Below are 16,244 nucleotides of genomic sequence, written 5' to 3'. Positions count from 1 at the left end.
TGTCCAAATTGCTGTTAAAGGCTCAAAAATCTGATTTGATTAAAGTTGAAACATTTATTTTTTTACAAACTCACCATCCCTTGCCTTGCCTGTAATGACAATTCAAAAAACACAACAAAAGAATTTCCATTTCCAGAGATTTTAATTTCCTCAAAAGCCCTAAAACTTTAATATATATTACTCAATTCTGATTGGCTAATCCTCAAATAATAGTAAGTGTATAGCTCCATTAACTTCTTTACTCACCAAAGACAGACAAGAATTTCCAACTTTTACATTAAATGTTTCTAATTTATATATTTTAGGTGAACATGTCACTGATTTTGGGTTATGAAGTTTTGTAGTGATAACCACTGTTGCTACTGTTACCTGTAGCAAGAACATCTTAGGTGTAAACCCCAGCCTCCCCCCTTGTGTCTAGAATTCGCATGTTCTCTACTTACATGTCTGGTTTCTCTCCAGGTACTCCAGCTTCCTCTGATTGTCCACAACATCACTATTAGGTAAATAAGTCCCTATATTATAACTATATTTGAGTGTGTGTGTGTATGTGTGTGGGGTGGGGGGTGGGGGGCTGGGGTGTGTGTGTGTGTGTGGGTGTGTGTGTGTGTGTGTTGTCATTTATCCTGTGTGTCTCTTTGTTATCCTGTAATGGACTGGTGACCTGTCCAGGGTGTATTATGCCTCTCATCCAGTGACCAGAACGCTGCTGCTCGCGTTCTCACTAAAACCAGGAAGATAGAGCACATAACACCAGTTTTAAAGTCCCTACACTGGCTCCCTGTAGCTCAAAGAATAGACTTTAAAATACTGTTGTTAGTTTACAAATCACTGAATGGCTTAGCACCACAATACATTAAAGATCTGCTGTTGTTGTATGAACCTTCCAGACCTCTCAGGTCTTCCGGTTCTGGTCTGCTCTGCATCCCCAGAACCAGAACCAAACGAGGAGAAGCAGCTTTCAGCATCTATGCACCACAAATTTGGAACAAACTTCCAGAAAACTGTAAAACAGCTGAAACCCTGACTTCTTTTAAATCTCAACTAAAAACCCACCTGTTTAGAATTGTATTTGAAATGTAATCAATTACAAATTTATTGATGGAACTTGACTTAATGATTGATTCTATATTGCATTGTGTTTCTGTGTTTGTAATGATGTAAAGCACTTTGAAATGCCTTGTTGCTGAAATGTGCTATACAAATAAAATTTGATTGATTGATTGATTGACCGCTGGAGATGATCCAGTGGATAATCTACCTGCCTCCCTGCACAGGTAGCAGCTAAGGAAAATGGATGGAATTTTTAATGTTAGCTGTTGCTTAGGGAACTAACAACGACATCTGACACCGGTTATAGCTGCTCATATGATGTTTGATCTTTTTTATGTTTCTCTAGCTTAAAATACCACAGAGAGTTTGAAAATAATTCTTGTCTCAAATCACTTAGTCCATGTAATGTTACACTGTGAATTACTTAGGCTTTGCTTTGCATAATGAATTGCTGTCGACTCCTGCTAATGGTTGCAGCGGCTGCAGGGCTTAAGGGCTGCTTGCTGTTTCCAGAGAAAATGAAGAGTACTTTAATTTATTATGAGGTGATTTAAGGGAAGATAGCACTGGGCATGGACTTCATCTGTTTTTTCAAATCACAAGTTTGTGCTCTTATTTTGCCTTCATGTTGTTCCTTGAAGTATTTTACATTCACATAAGATTGATAGTTTGCTTTTATCTGGAGGAAATACATATAAATGTAGCCCTTTAAGTTCCAACATCATAACCTAAAAAATAATGCAGAAAAAAATAAATAGAGAGAACAGAGATAAGATGCACTTTTGATTTTTTTGGGGGTGGAGGGTGGAGAGTGGAGGGGGGCAATAAAAACGTGACAAACCTTAAGCCCAGACATTTAGCTTTGGTGTGACACAAAGAAAAGAAACAGAGCTGATGCCTCTTAAGGGTTTTGAGTAGTATAAACACTTCCCACGTTAAAGCTGAGTCTTTGTGTCTGCCTGTCTCAAAGAAAGATTCTGTGTGTCAAGATATCTTCCCACATAAATATCTTATTTGCAGGATGAAGAAGTTGCTGGTCACTACCACCCCCACTAGATATTGTTACATTCAATTTGTATATGCCCGTTTCTCTTTAGCAGAGACTCTTTTTTTATCTGTGGACTTTTTTGCTTGGTAGCTATATTTTTACTTAACAGTAATGTCTGGAGAGCATTTTCTTCACAGCTCCTTAATAAAGTCAGGGAATATATTGCAGAGGAACCTGTCTGCTTTGCTGATCCTGTTATCATAAAGTCTCACCCTAACCCGTATTTTATAGCGCACGTCCTAAAGACAAACTGTAACTATCAAGCAGCTCTGGGATTAATCTCCCAAGACATCCTTTCTCCAAAGTTTTATAACTTTGAAGGAAGGATCACCCTCTTAAGCTAGCCATGCAATAGACACAGACATTACCCTTGTGGCCACTAGAGTGCTGTGCTGCATTACACATACAGCTCAAAGACAACTTTACCCTGATGTTTAGGCTGATCTTATGCCACATTAGACAAACTATTGGGAATACTGTAACAACTATTGTTGTTTCTAACAACAAAAAGTTGTTAGAAACAACAAAAAGTGTGATTTAGCAAGACGTGAAAAGCCAGTGTGGTAGTTCTGTCTGCAGAGTCAATGTTGTCATAGTTCTCTTTTGTGTTCTGAATTTATTTAAAAAAGAACCGCTGTGTGAAAGCACTGTGAAACTGACTGGGGATGAAAATGAAAGAGTAGCAGGGAACAGCCCCTTTTAAAACAGTGGAAACTGTTTATTAATGATTAATTATTGGTCCCCAATCAATTTGCTACAGTTTCTGGATATTTTCACTTTTTTCAGAAGCCCCACTTTTAAAAAAAAAAAAATCTGCAGCAGCAATCCCATGCTTGGCCACTTTCCTCTCCACATTCTATTTTTAGATGGGACTAGAGACTGCAATAACACAACCAATTGCTCAGCAATGCAACGCAAAAAAAAAAAAAAATATGAAAAGTTATTATAGTATACTAGAGCGTAAAAGTGGTTTTGATATTTCATGTTTGGCAAATCCTTGTCAGCGCAACCATGATTCTATTTGTCACCGACAGAAGGAGGATTCAAATATTTTATAGAGGAGAACAGAAATCAAAGAGGCTTTGAGCACACCTCGATTTCCGTCTCTTCTTCTGACTGTGCTCCAGAAATGCACACATCAAATTCTGACTGGAACATCCTTCAGTCAGTAAACGTTTTCAGCTCAGACTTGGAATGCTCTTAAATGACTACATGCATATCAAATCATATCGCGCAGCAGCAGAGGTGACACAGAAACACACATCTCCCAAAACAGCACCGCAGACAATTTGACGGTTAATGTAAGCCTTCATCAACAACACAGAAGCTCCTGGTTTAGATCACAAGACAGAATTTCAAAATTCTACTTTTAAATATTTTGTGACAATTCAAATCTTGGGAAACATCAGTGTGATTTAGATTAAAAAATATATATAATTGATGGAAAACTTCAGAATGAGAGACTGCATGAGTAAATATTTCAATAATTTAATCATTTAATTCTCAAAACTCTGTGCACACAAGGGATGAGGTAAACAATTACAGAATGACTGAATTGCAACTGGATGTCATTTTTGAGCCAAGAGTCATAATCGGAAAGAAAACACAAAAGCTTGCAGAACTTCTGTGACTTACTTCTGAGATAAAGTTTGAGCACCATTTATTTGGGACTGAATGCAATAAAATTAAACTGAGTGAAATTGTAAAACATATTTCATTTGTTTTAGAAATTTAGATGCCATACTAACCAGACTTGATAATGCTGCTTAGAACAATTTTTAGGAGCAAATATCTAAGTAAAGAAATAGTAGTAATTGTGCAGGTTTAGTCTCAAAAGAGCTGGGAAACTCCTAGAGTGATGCTGGCAGAAAGGAAAAGATGTTAGAAGAAATGTAAAATGCATTGAAGTAACGATTCTTCGGAGTAACAAAGTTTGTATTTGTCAAATTACTCCTCATTAGACTGGTAATGGTGCCTTATATTTATTTAAAATTTACATACATTTTTTCAATCTCAGTAATTTGCAAGAAAGGTGAAGAATAAAGAAAGCTCAGTGGTGACAGAAGAATCATTAGTTTGTGTTTTTCAATTTACTTTGCACACATTTTATTACTTGCACTTTTGCTGGTGCCCCGTGTTGAGAGATTGTTGTGAAGAAGCTACCTCCTAGTGTTAGGGTTACTTTTCAATGTCTTTCTACTGGATGTTTACTGCTTTGATGTTAATCTGGACTATCTCTTTCACTTTGTTTGCCAAGCTCATCTTTTCTGTTAGCTGTCACAACCTTGATCTCTTTCCAACCTTATGTTGTCCTTAGGCTTTTTGTTTGTGTATTCAACTCACCTATAAGAAAGCGAGACACTGTTTGTCATCACAGCTGCTTCACAGCAGAAATGTCTGCAAGAAAAGCAGTTTCAAGGTGGAGTTTGCATAAAATCTCTGATAGCCTCAATGTTTAAACTTCAGAAAATAATATACCGGTAGTGTCTTCTGTCAATGTCTTAGCAAAGATAAACAAGAGACTAATTAGGATATGTTGGAGAAGAATTGGTAGAGTGCTGTAAAATTAAGAAATTGCCTAATTTCTTGTTCAGATTTTTATACCTTATTGTTTCAGATCAACACATTTTCAAAGAAGACAGAGAGAAATATGAGTAAATACAAAACATGCTTTTGAAATAGTGATTCAATTCATTATGGAAAAAAGCTGTTACAATCAACCTGGTCATATTTGAATAAATAATTATCTCCCTTACTGAATGATGAATTAGCTTTAACTTACCAAATATTAAGGTTCAGTTTCACTGGCCAAAACGAAATAGGTCAAAATGCCTCAAAAAGCAACACATCCCTGAGCTTAAGACATTCAAGATTAGAAAGTGAATGGGCTCTTTGCACATCAGCGGGGAAAGAGGCTTGATCGTTTCCGATCTATTGAAAATGGCACTTTACACTGGGCAGTGCTTGTCCATGGTAACAATTAATGATGTATATCGATCCGAAGCCCCAACAAGTAAGCTGGAGAAAGGTTTTAAGATGTACGCCTCGTTATACGTTCACAGATACGAAGGTGAGTTTTACTTTCTTTAAACTTTGTAGCTAACATTAGCTTTAGCTTATGCTAGTAGGCAATATTCTAGGACATTTTTCTTGTAAAAATGTGCTATTTAAGTGTCTAAACATTTTTCATCCATTCTAACGGACAGTGTTTTTACCTTATTTTCAAGTATATTATTGTCGTTAGTGTCAGAGAGCAAGTAACGGGGGATTTTACGGTTCAGGCTTTTTGCTTCTGAAGCATGAGGAACAACAAGCCCATAGCTTAACAGTAGAGCAGCTCTGGTGTCAGAGTTCTAGTTCAACTGACGGTTCAGGTTCCAAGTTGTTGCTTTTACAAAAATATGGCCGTGTTCCTTAAGGTCTCTGTGTTATTTCGCTTTATTAGTTTTGCATGCTTCTTGTGAAGCAGCACAGTGTTTACAGAAGGTGTACAGGCGGATCAGTAGCTCGGCTGTGTGGCTCTGGTCTGCTCTCTCGTTCCCATACACTCGCTCTTTCAGGCTGAATACAGAAGTGATTCCATGGAAATAACACAGGAGGCTCCTTTACCTTCTTCTTTAGGCTGAAGAAGTTGATCCGGAGTGAAGTGAAGGCTGTAAACTTTGCTGTGCGGCGTTAGCTTTAACTGGCAATTCAGGACCGCTTGGAAATCCATGAAAACTTAAAAGCCCATTATATTAGGAAGACAACAAAGTGCATAGTATTGCTTTATTTGCGTCTGAAATACGACGTTGTCTTTTCTAGCTGTCATGGTAACTCAAAGCGGAAAAAAGAGAGCCGCATTTGCGCATGCGGTTGGGACTTAGCGCAACCGCATGCGCCCATTAAAGCCGCAAGCGGCGTCGGGCGGCCCTCGCAGTTCAGCGACGCTCCGGCCTAATTGCCACCGCGGGGGTTCCGGCACCGCCGCCCACCAGTCACCGCAGATACTCTCGCGCAGTTTCCGACCCGTCCGCCACGCCGTACACATCGATGAGTTCGGCAGTGCTCCCTGATGACGCACCAAAAATCTGGTGCAGATTGGCTGATGTAGCGAGGAGATATAGCTGATGATTTAACCTAGGGGGCGCAGTGGAGTCAAAGTATAATTTAACGCTATTTGGGTCTTTAGTGGTGAACAAAGGTTACACATATTCTTTTGCGACGACCTTAAAATACGTAAATTTTACATAGGGTGTATGCGTCCACCAAGTTTGGTGAGTTTTTGAATATGATAAAGCCCCCTCTTTAGGGGTGGCAGAATTGTAATAATAAACAGTATGAAAACAATGGGCCTTCACAGCGCTGTTGCTGCTCGGGCCTAAAAAATTTCAGAGACATATCTGGAAATAGAAAAAAAAAAACAAGGAACAGTGGTGAATCATTCCAGGAGTGTTCGTTTTGCTAAAGTTACTCTCAAGAGGCCATCAGCAGCTCATCCAGGAAGTCACACAAGAACCACAGCAACATCAAAAGCACTTACAGACTGCATGAACCTCAGATAGCCACTTTTAATCACTGGTGACAAAAAGGTTTGAAACATCTGTCTCCCATTTGCCAAACAACATCTTGATGATCCCTAAGACTAATATTCTGTTGGACTAATGAAACATCGCACAACTTTTAGAAGTTGTGCATTTTGTTGCATCTGTCCTGATGTCAAGTATAGTGGTGATAGTGTGACATTCTGAGACTACTTTTTCTGTACCTGAATGACTTGCTGTAATTGATGGAAACATGAATTTTGAGTCTGGCAAATAAATCTCAAAGGAGAATTCAGGATCTTAATGTCAAGTATAATGTGGTTATACAGCGGGACAATGATTCAAGTTACTCATCCACCTCTGAATGTTTCAAAAAATTGTACAAAGTCAAAGTCTGGTTATAAATCTGATAGAGATTCAGGGAGGGTTAGGGGGACATATTTTTGGTTTGAATAGCTGCTTTTAAAAAATAGTTTGATGATCTGAAATGTTAGTGTGAAAAAGAAGCAAAGCGATAAATAATTTAATTTTCAACACTGTACTTCAAATGTTATCCATATAAAAAAGAAAGAAGGTTATTAATTGAAGTGGAGCTGCAAAGTCTGAGGCCTCTAATATAGTTTCCCTTCTTGAAAATGAAACCTAATTCTTTTGTAAAATCTATAAGGTTACACAACTAGGGACACTTCACCATCTATGCTCAGTTTTATCAGGTGTCTCGTTACATTTAAACAGGAAGACCCTATCTCACTTATGAGTATTTTTGGTTGCTTAGATACTCTACCTGCAACTAATTGCTCTCATCTCTGAGGTACTTGACATATTAGACTCTTCATGTTTTCTTTATTCTCACAGTATTTCATTTGTTTGTGATCATTAATTATTGCTAATGACCTTCATTAGGTCTTAATGGAGTTTATCTTTGTCTATGCATGTTGATTGTACCAGATGAGAGCGAGCCGTGGCTAATTAAGAAAACACAATGCTTAATAGAAGATGGAATTAACGTCCTTGAAGTCAAGAGATATTGATGGGTCGCACTAAGGCCTTATAAATAGCTGAGCACGCTTGGTTGATGAGTTCATTATTGGTAATCAGTTTCCATTGGCTTTTGACACGTGTATGAGAATGAAACATAAGTACAGTGCCCTATAGTGTTGTTTAAATTCTCACTCAAATGCATCAACTGATTAATTCAAATAACTGTGTTAATTTGTGCTACTGATTATCTGCCCAGGCTTTGATGCAGCACCTCATTAGATTTGAATAGCCAGAAGGCGTTCATAACAGCTTCACTAAGAAACAGAATATTCCGAACAATTAATGATCATTTTCAAAGGCATGATATGCAATTATAAATTTGCTATGCATTTCTAAAGTTATTTCACATCTGACATTGATGCAACCCTGTCAACCCACCTGAAGTAATAATATAAGACTTTTTTTTTTTTTTTTTTTACTAAGGTGGGAATAAAAATTATTACAGAGGAGAAAGTTTAAAAACACATATTCCTATTTTTTCACATGGTAAAAGAAAAGAGATATTTTTTTCCTCAGAGCCTCAGGAGCAGATCTCAAATGATATCCATTAGTTTTCTATGCTATTGCTCAGCTGTCCCATGGAGTGATCACCTCACACCTTCAAACCGTCCACCTCCTGGAAAAACAGTAGGTAGATACACAAGGAGTTTATCATTACTGACAGATAGTGTAGTTTGAGGGGAAAACATATTTGCTTCCAAGAATGAATACAAAGTTTATGGTTCCCCCTAGGTTACTTTTAGGGAGGGTGAAAAAAAATCTGAAAGTCTGCATCCAAAGTTTGATTTTTAAAGACAGAATGGTAAAAAATTAATTGGAAATTTCAACTTCAGAGACATGAAATAAAATTTTGTCATAAAAAACAGACACATTAGTGCTTGTGCCTCAAAACTAAAATAATACAACTATAAAAACCTTTGGGGGAAAAAGCAAACGGCAGACAAAAACATCAACAAGAGTTTTTCTCTGCTGTCCACTTTTCAGCAGCAAAAAGCAATACAGTGAATATGTTTTCTAAGAAAGCCCCAGATTGTGCTGAATTGAATGTTGCAGAAAACCACTTTCCTTATGAAAGACAAAATTTATTTCCTATAGATTTGAAATACTTCTGAAAAAAGTTACAAAAAGTAATACAAAGAAAAAGAAACAAGAAAGAAAACTTTACAAAATTGCAAACAATTCTTTTTTTGAGAGGTTAATGAAAGAAATCTCCAATATCCACACACCCACGCCCACCCCCCCACACACACACTGTACAACTAACTAAAAAACAATGTCTAGCGTCTGCTAGAAGTGTAGCACTGATGTTTTTTTTTAGCTTTTCTGAAAGCTAAAAATAGTTAATAATAGTTAAAGTTTACATAGCTGTTTTTTTATTCATCAAATTATAAAAACATAACCTGCCAGCACAGAACATAACCTTTGAGCAGCAGCTATTCCAGTCTCCTTTCTTGGATTGTATTTAATTCACTCGGTCTTTGTGGGGCTGATTTATGCAGTTCTGGTCAGGAGTTTACATCCGTTCAACATGGGCATAAATGTCACATCAATTTTAGGCTTTTAATGACGAATTTGAATTTGAAAATGTTGTAATGATTATACAACATACAGCTTAAGTGCTGGCTAAGAAACTGTTAAGACAAGACACAAGATAACAAGACAACGATTGGGCTACTTGGTTGCCATGGGGAGAGGTTAATTTGGAAGAGTTAAGGTGAAGCGAAGCTTTCAAGCTAAAGAAAAATGCATGGTGACAGCTGTTCTGTTACCAGTGGTACTGGTGCATTGCACAAAGAATATAGAGTAACAAAGAAGGAGGACTACCTAAAACAATTGAACTTCAGTTCAGATCAACAGCTAGATGGCTGAAACTCATTTGGTTGTTCTAACCAGGCAGTGATTCCAAACATACGTACATCAACACTTGTTCTGTGATGGATACATCAGCCTTGTTACGTAATGCTATAAATTTTAACACATGATTTTTATTAAATATATAAGATCTGTAAATACAATACTTATGTGTTATGCTATTAGATTATTAAATTGTTTTCTAGATTGAAAGCCTAGACTCATCAAAAAATTAGCCACTTTTAGCAAAGCAGAACGTCTGTAACAATGTATTTAGTGACTTATTATTGAATTGATTGTGTTAAAGTATTTTCAAATCCCCTGAGAGGTAAGAGGGAACTTTAAAATGTAGAGGAGTGAAACTTCCTTTGCATGTATAATTTACTGTGATTAATTTGCCTAATAGCACACAAATAAACACAAGCAAAATTATGCTGGTTAATGATGTACATTTTTTATAATGGAGTTTCTTGTAGAACTCCTTCAGAACAAAGGTTTTGTGAATAAAGAAATGAGATTTTCCATCCATGTTTCACATGTAAAGTGACTGGCATGAACTGGCACATCATCACATTCAGCTTGCATGAGCAAAATCTCTAAACGGTTGTTGAATAAAGCAACACAAGTGGCTCCTATGCCCTTTTGGTGCTAATAATTTTCAGCCTGTGCACAGCACTCAAATTTTCAGTCCTCTGTATTGCTGTCTGAAAGGAATCTTATCACAGGGTCCTCTGTTGTCTGTCCCCTGTCCTTGTGTTAGTACGCAGAGCAGCTGAGAGAGGCTTTATTAGCAGACAAGAAAGCCTTTTAATCACCAACCCGTTCTCAGAGAGCAGCCATGGAAGCAGGTTCGTACCATTGGGAATGCTTAGATCCTCATCTAATATTCGTAAAGGTGGAAAACCTAGTAGACAGATTTTGGGCTGAGCCAGGGAAATAAAATCTGTTATCTTTTAAGAGTCAGAGCAAGCATTATTTATTATAGCACACACCCTCTTTTGAGATCTATTATGCTGCTGTGCTGAGCTGTGGGATGTTTTTGTATAATTTATCACCATTAGCTGTTCAAACGTATCGTAAGCTGTGTCTTGGATGGAAAGAAAAAAACCCCAAAAAAATAACAAAATGGGCATTTTCAGCATGACATTTATTCTAATTTAATATTAATATAATTTTTTTTTTTTTACATTTTACCTACCATCTCTTATTTCATTGGCAGGATAAGTGTCGAGTTTGGCTGGCATTTACAGTTTGTTTTGTGATGGATCCATGAAACTACGGGGTATTTTTTTTTTATAACGAGGACAATATTTTACAGTGACATGGCATCATCTTTGTAGTTGGGACAGCCTAAATTCATTCATCAACCTGGGTCCCTGTGTTTAGTGATTGGCTGGCATTTAGTGGAGAGGCTGTGATTCCTCATTGGCATTATTTACAGCAGCATGAGGCTCACAGATACATACATTGCACACACCTGAGAAAAGGTCAAGCAGAAAGATGGATAACAGTAGCGCATTACCTCTGCACCCCATTACTGGTCTTTGTCGCAACATGTGAACTATGAGCTCTTTCTTTGGAAGCGAACTTTGGCAGTTTGAATCCGGTTTGATCTGAAGTTTGTAGACATTTTTAATTTGCTCTCCTCTTCAAATCATATCGTGAGTCTGTGAGTAACAGTGGGAGGCTGGTGAAATCATTTATACCAGATGTTTAATTTTTGATAATGCTGTCACCAAAACAATAGGTTGTTCAAGGTCAATGTTTAGACCTTGAACATTGATTCAAGGTCTAAAATGTTCAGGGGGATATTTAGGAATGTAAATGAAGTCTAGAGACCTGCATTTTGTTCCAGATGCCTTGAGGCTGTTATTTGATGTGTTTGCACAGGCTATGTTTCCTTTTGTTCTCTTTCATTTATTAACAAGTGTTGTGATTCTCAATAATACTTCTGAACAAAAACTAAGTACTTCTGAATTTGAGTTAAGCACACCCACCGACCACCGGGCGCAGCTTGCTGGGTTGGGCCTTCATTCTATATGCTATAGGTTCATCAAGGTGTTGTGAAACATTCCTACAAGATTTTGGACCAACTGGACATGAGAGCATCAAAGAGTCACATTAGATTTGTTGACTGTAAATCCATTATGCAAATCCAAATAAATAAATAAATACATAAATCTATGTATCTATCTATCTGTCTGTCTGTCTGTCTATCATGATATTTTGTTTGATTTTCATCTAGCATAAAAGTACCTCAGTTTTTCTGATTTCTATCGTCTCTTAGAGCAAGGAAAAGGACAGGGTTTGAAAGTCTTTCTCTCACAGATATATTTTGTCCAGTTCTCAAAAAGTAGAGTAACAAAGAACATTTCCACCTCACATCTATAGAACCATCATCTCTGTCTATGCAGGTCTCAGAGTCGCAAGGATAGCTGTCCAACTTTCTCTCTCTCTGACAAATGAGTTTTAGATGTCATCTTCACAACTGGCCTGGATTGTGTCTGAGGGAGTAGAGCAGACGACAGGTGTCTGCCTGACATATTTGGATATTTACATGTATTGCAAATCCCAGCCGGTATTCAGTCTTAGAATAAGAGTTAATAAGTAAAATGTTACTTTCCCAGAAGTGGTGACAGGAGGCTCCACAGTTCATGAAAGGACGCAGTCTTTAGGAGTCGCACAGAATAATCTTCTCAGAAGGCGTGAGGGAAAACAATGGCTTTCCAGATTGCAGCACAGATAAAGTTTCAGAAATTATGCAGACAAGCAGCAAGTGATGTTGACGACAAACACAGCGAAAGAACTCTCCCTGTCAGTCTTGCACAGTTGATCAGGCTGGCAAACTGCCGGTTTTGATCTGAGAGAGCAGAGTTCACACAACTCACTTTTTCTGGTTCATAGTTATGCATTGTCTTTCTCCTTCTCTGACAACTTACATCTATAGTTCATGTCGTGAATGTTAGGAGACACTCCAAATGTTGATTTGTCGAACCCTTGTGTGTGAAGCACAACTGGCCTGGGTTGTGCCTGGCCTGACATATTTGGATGTTTGGATGTATCCCAGCCAGTATTCAGTCTTAGAATAAGACGTCATCTCCTTACAAAAGAATCTTAGGAAAGCTTCTCAGAAACACATTGAGAAGAAACGAGAACTGAGAGTATAACAATATCACTATTAAACATTTAATCTTTAATCATTTAATGAAAACACAATTTATATTTCAGTTACAAAGAGGTGGAAAGGGAGCACAGCATTTTCTCTGTTTAGAAAACAAAGACTAGCAGCTCTTTTTCCAGTTCAACAGCTAGGCTGTGTGTGAGTATAACAAAGCAATAACAAGCTGTAATTGTAAACTGACAGTCAGCAAACAAGGGAAACTACAAATATCACATCTAATGGTTGACTAATGCTACACCTGAGACAAATTGTTTTATTTAGCTATGTGCAAACTGTAACGGGTTTTATGTAAGACAACACACAGACATAATTCCCTGAATCAGAGATGAAGAAAGCAAAACTGATTATGTATAACTTATCCTAAAACTATTTAAAACTTCCCTTTTCTTCCATTCGGTCATTTCTCTCACACCAGATAGAGCTGAATTGAATGCTGCAGACTTTTTCTTTTTGCCAAAATAAATCCAAACACAAATCCAACTGCAAACACAAATACTGGATTCTCGTTACGCTGCTAAACAGATAATCAGTGGGAAAATGTGTGTCTGTGTCAGTGTCTGTGTAAGGAATGTGAGTATAATGGCTGATGAGGTTAAAGAGGTTCATGTGTACCTCTGTGGGTCTCTGTGGTGTCTGCTTCCATTTACAATCTGCTTTGAAGAGACTTGCAGTGAAAGCTCAGAGGTTCAAGGCTGTGCTTCTTTGAGTGTTTGCGGTGTCCAGGGCTCATCAGGCAGACTGCAAAAATCTGCCAGTTTAATGTGCTCACTGAGCAGGAACATTGTGTTTGGCTGTGGCTGTTCTTATCTGCCCCTGGGTGGTAGCCTTCTCACATCCTAATTTACTTCATACTGAAAGGGACTTTTACTAATACATTATTCCAATATAGGCTGTGACAGTATATGGAATAGACTTAAAGGTTTATGTTTAATATTCCAATTAGGCTATAATGGCAATCTTGTGTGTTTCCAAATAAGAAAAAAATTACTTAACCAAGAACATAGAAAAACTTCCTGGGAATATCTACAGTTATTGGCACCCCTGGTTAGAAAAAAAAGGAAGTGAACTTTTATTGCAGTACCAGCATTTGTATAAAATTTACAGTCATTCAGCTTTATAAAAGATACAGTTTAGGAAAATTGAAAACTATAGTCAGATAAGCTTTCAGTACTTTGTGCAATTCTTTTCTTGCTAACATACATTGCTAACACTGTGATATACTTTCCCAATATTGGATCCCCCTCACTAGTTGTCTTTGAAATTTAAGTCCAGAAACTAAGATGACCATCACAGATGGTTAATACTCTGTCTGTTGAACTATTTCTTTTATTTATACATCATTTTTAGATAATGTTTTTGCTTAATGATCAAATAATAATAAGCGAAGATAACAAAATTACTGGATTAGCATTTATTTATTGAAATTGCTGAGGATAAAGCAATTATTTCTACAGTGGAAAATATCTTCTGCCTGAATAATGCTTGAATTTTTCCAACATATATTGTGAAATATTAAGGTACTACATTTAGGATTTTAAGGGTTTTTGTAGATCTGGGTGAGACAATAGACGTGACAAGCACTTCAATGCTTGTTTTGTGTAGATATTTAAAGCTTTATTTGAAAAAAAAGCTTGCTTTTGAGTATGTATGTTCTGTTTCTGTGCCAGTTTTATCCTTGCAGAGTTACTAGGGGGGCTGGAATCTATCTCCAGTGGTCAATTTGTGAGAAGCAAGGTACAAGCAGGACAGATTCACAATCCACATACAGTATATACTGTATATGATGTATTTGATGTAGAGCTTAGAGTATTTCTAAGTATTTAATACCTTTCACATTAACAGCTGGAAATCCAAGAAAAGAACTGTTCAACCGTAGCCACTTTTTCCTTTTTCCAGAGTACATTCGGACACAGTCTCATAAAAAGCATAAAATGTCAAACCTAATATTATGTTTTAGGTTCCTACATTTTCATCACAAATTTTGGAGTGAGACAAATATACAGAGTTCATAGCTTGCCAAATACAAGCTGAAGGGAAGGACAAGCCGAGAGAACTTAATTTCCTTTGTGGAAAATGACAGGAGCGGCCAGCTCATCATGTGGAGGTACAGTTGAGCTTTATAAATTGGAGCCTGCTGTCATTTGGATCTGTGAAGTTCTGCGATGCGATGTTGCAGGTTCAAAAAACATAAAAGCACAGCAACAAAGCAGACCTTTTGACAGGTTATTGCAACATCTGGGACATCAAAGGACAAGGGGGGGAAAATGGGGATGTTAGCAGATCCGACTGATGATTGTAAGTCTATTCTGCTCTTCAAAAGATTACTTTGACCCAACCTGTTCATTATCATAAAACCAGTTACATCCACATTTTAAAGAAGTGTGGTATATTGATATAAAATGATTGTTTTATTCTTGAGAGAATTTTTATGTAAATATAAAAGTTTAGTTTTTCATACCGTACATAAATGGAGCTCGGATTTTAGAGAAACAAAAACTTTTGGATTGATAGGTTAAAACATAAAAACAGCATGTAAATGAAGGCGTTGAATGAGTCATTGTTTAATTTGTTTACCCAGAGAGCTAATGACCATTGCTACAATAAAACCATGGGTTTAAATGTGTTCTGGCAATGTTATTGCTGATGTTTTATCATTTAAAAGTATTTATACCACTGTTAAAGTTTAAGATCAACTATATGTAATTTCCAGCAGGTAAATGGCAATATTTATGCAACAGATATAAACACTTCGCATTCAAACAGAGCTGCGGGAAAATATGCTTAAGTTGCTCCTGCTGAAAGTGGCTTCAGGCTCCTGAACTGCTCAGTAATTAATGAGAGTTTTCCAGTGATGGCAATATCTATGAATAATCATATCTCAAGCCACAGGAGATGTGCATAGCTGTAATGGAGGTTAGAAAGCAGGATCATTACGTTAGTATTGTTTACAATTTTTTTTATTTATTTATTTATAAAATCAGTTTGCCACAGTGATGTCAGGACTGATTGAAGGCATTAGGTTCAAATATCAATCAACAACCCGTGTCACAAATAAAAACCCATTCGACACTCTCCTCTGTTGTGTCCCCATGTTTTCCTTAAATGCATTTATATATTAACATTGCATGAAAGATTAATGTTTTGGATTAGAGAGACTGAGGCATGTGTGGGAAGAACAGGTAAGCAGAAGCAGGAGTGTTGCTATGGTGTTGGTTTTGAAAGTACTCTTTATGTTTCAAGATATCAGACTTGCGTGGGCAAAGTCTGTGCAGTTGTCATCCTTCCGACCTCCCAGCTCAAGCTGCTTTTTTCCCTCTGTTTTATTTGATCTTCCATAAAATGTCTAGAGATAAAGCGCAAAAAGCGAGCCTCAGTGATGGAGCAAAAATGAGTCAAAATCAGTGATTCTCTTTTAAGATACAATGTCACAGTGTATTGCATTAATTTATTTGAATGTGACAAATGAATATTTATAATCAATGTCTTACTGCAGAGAAAGGAGATTACTTTTCTTTGCTGCAATCTAGCCAGCAATGTGGTTTAACAA

The sequence above is a fragment of the Xiphophorus hellerii genome, chromosome 16 (assembly GCF_003331165.1).
Source record: "Xiphophorus hellerii strain 12219 chromosome 16, Xiphophorus_hellerii-4.1, whole genome shotgun sequence".
Taxonomy (NCBI): domain Eukaryota; kingdom Metazoa; phylum Chordata; class Actinopteri; order Cyprinodontiformes; family Poeciliidae; genus Xiphophorus; species Xiphophorus hellerii.
Note: the sequence above shows the minus strand (reverse complement) of the source record.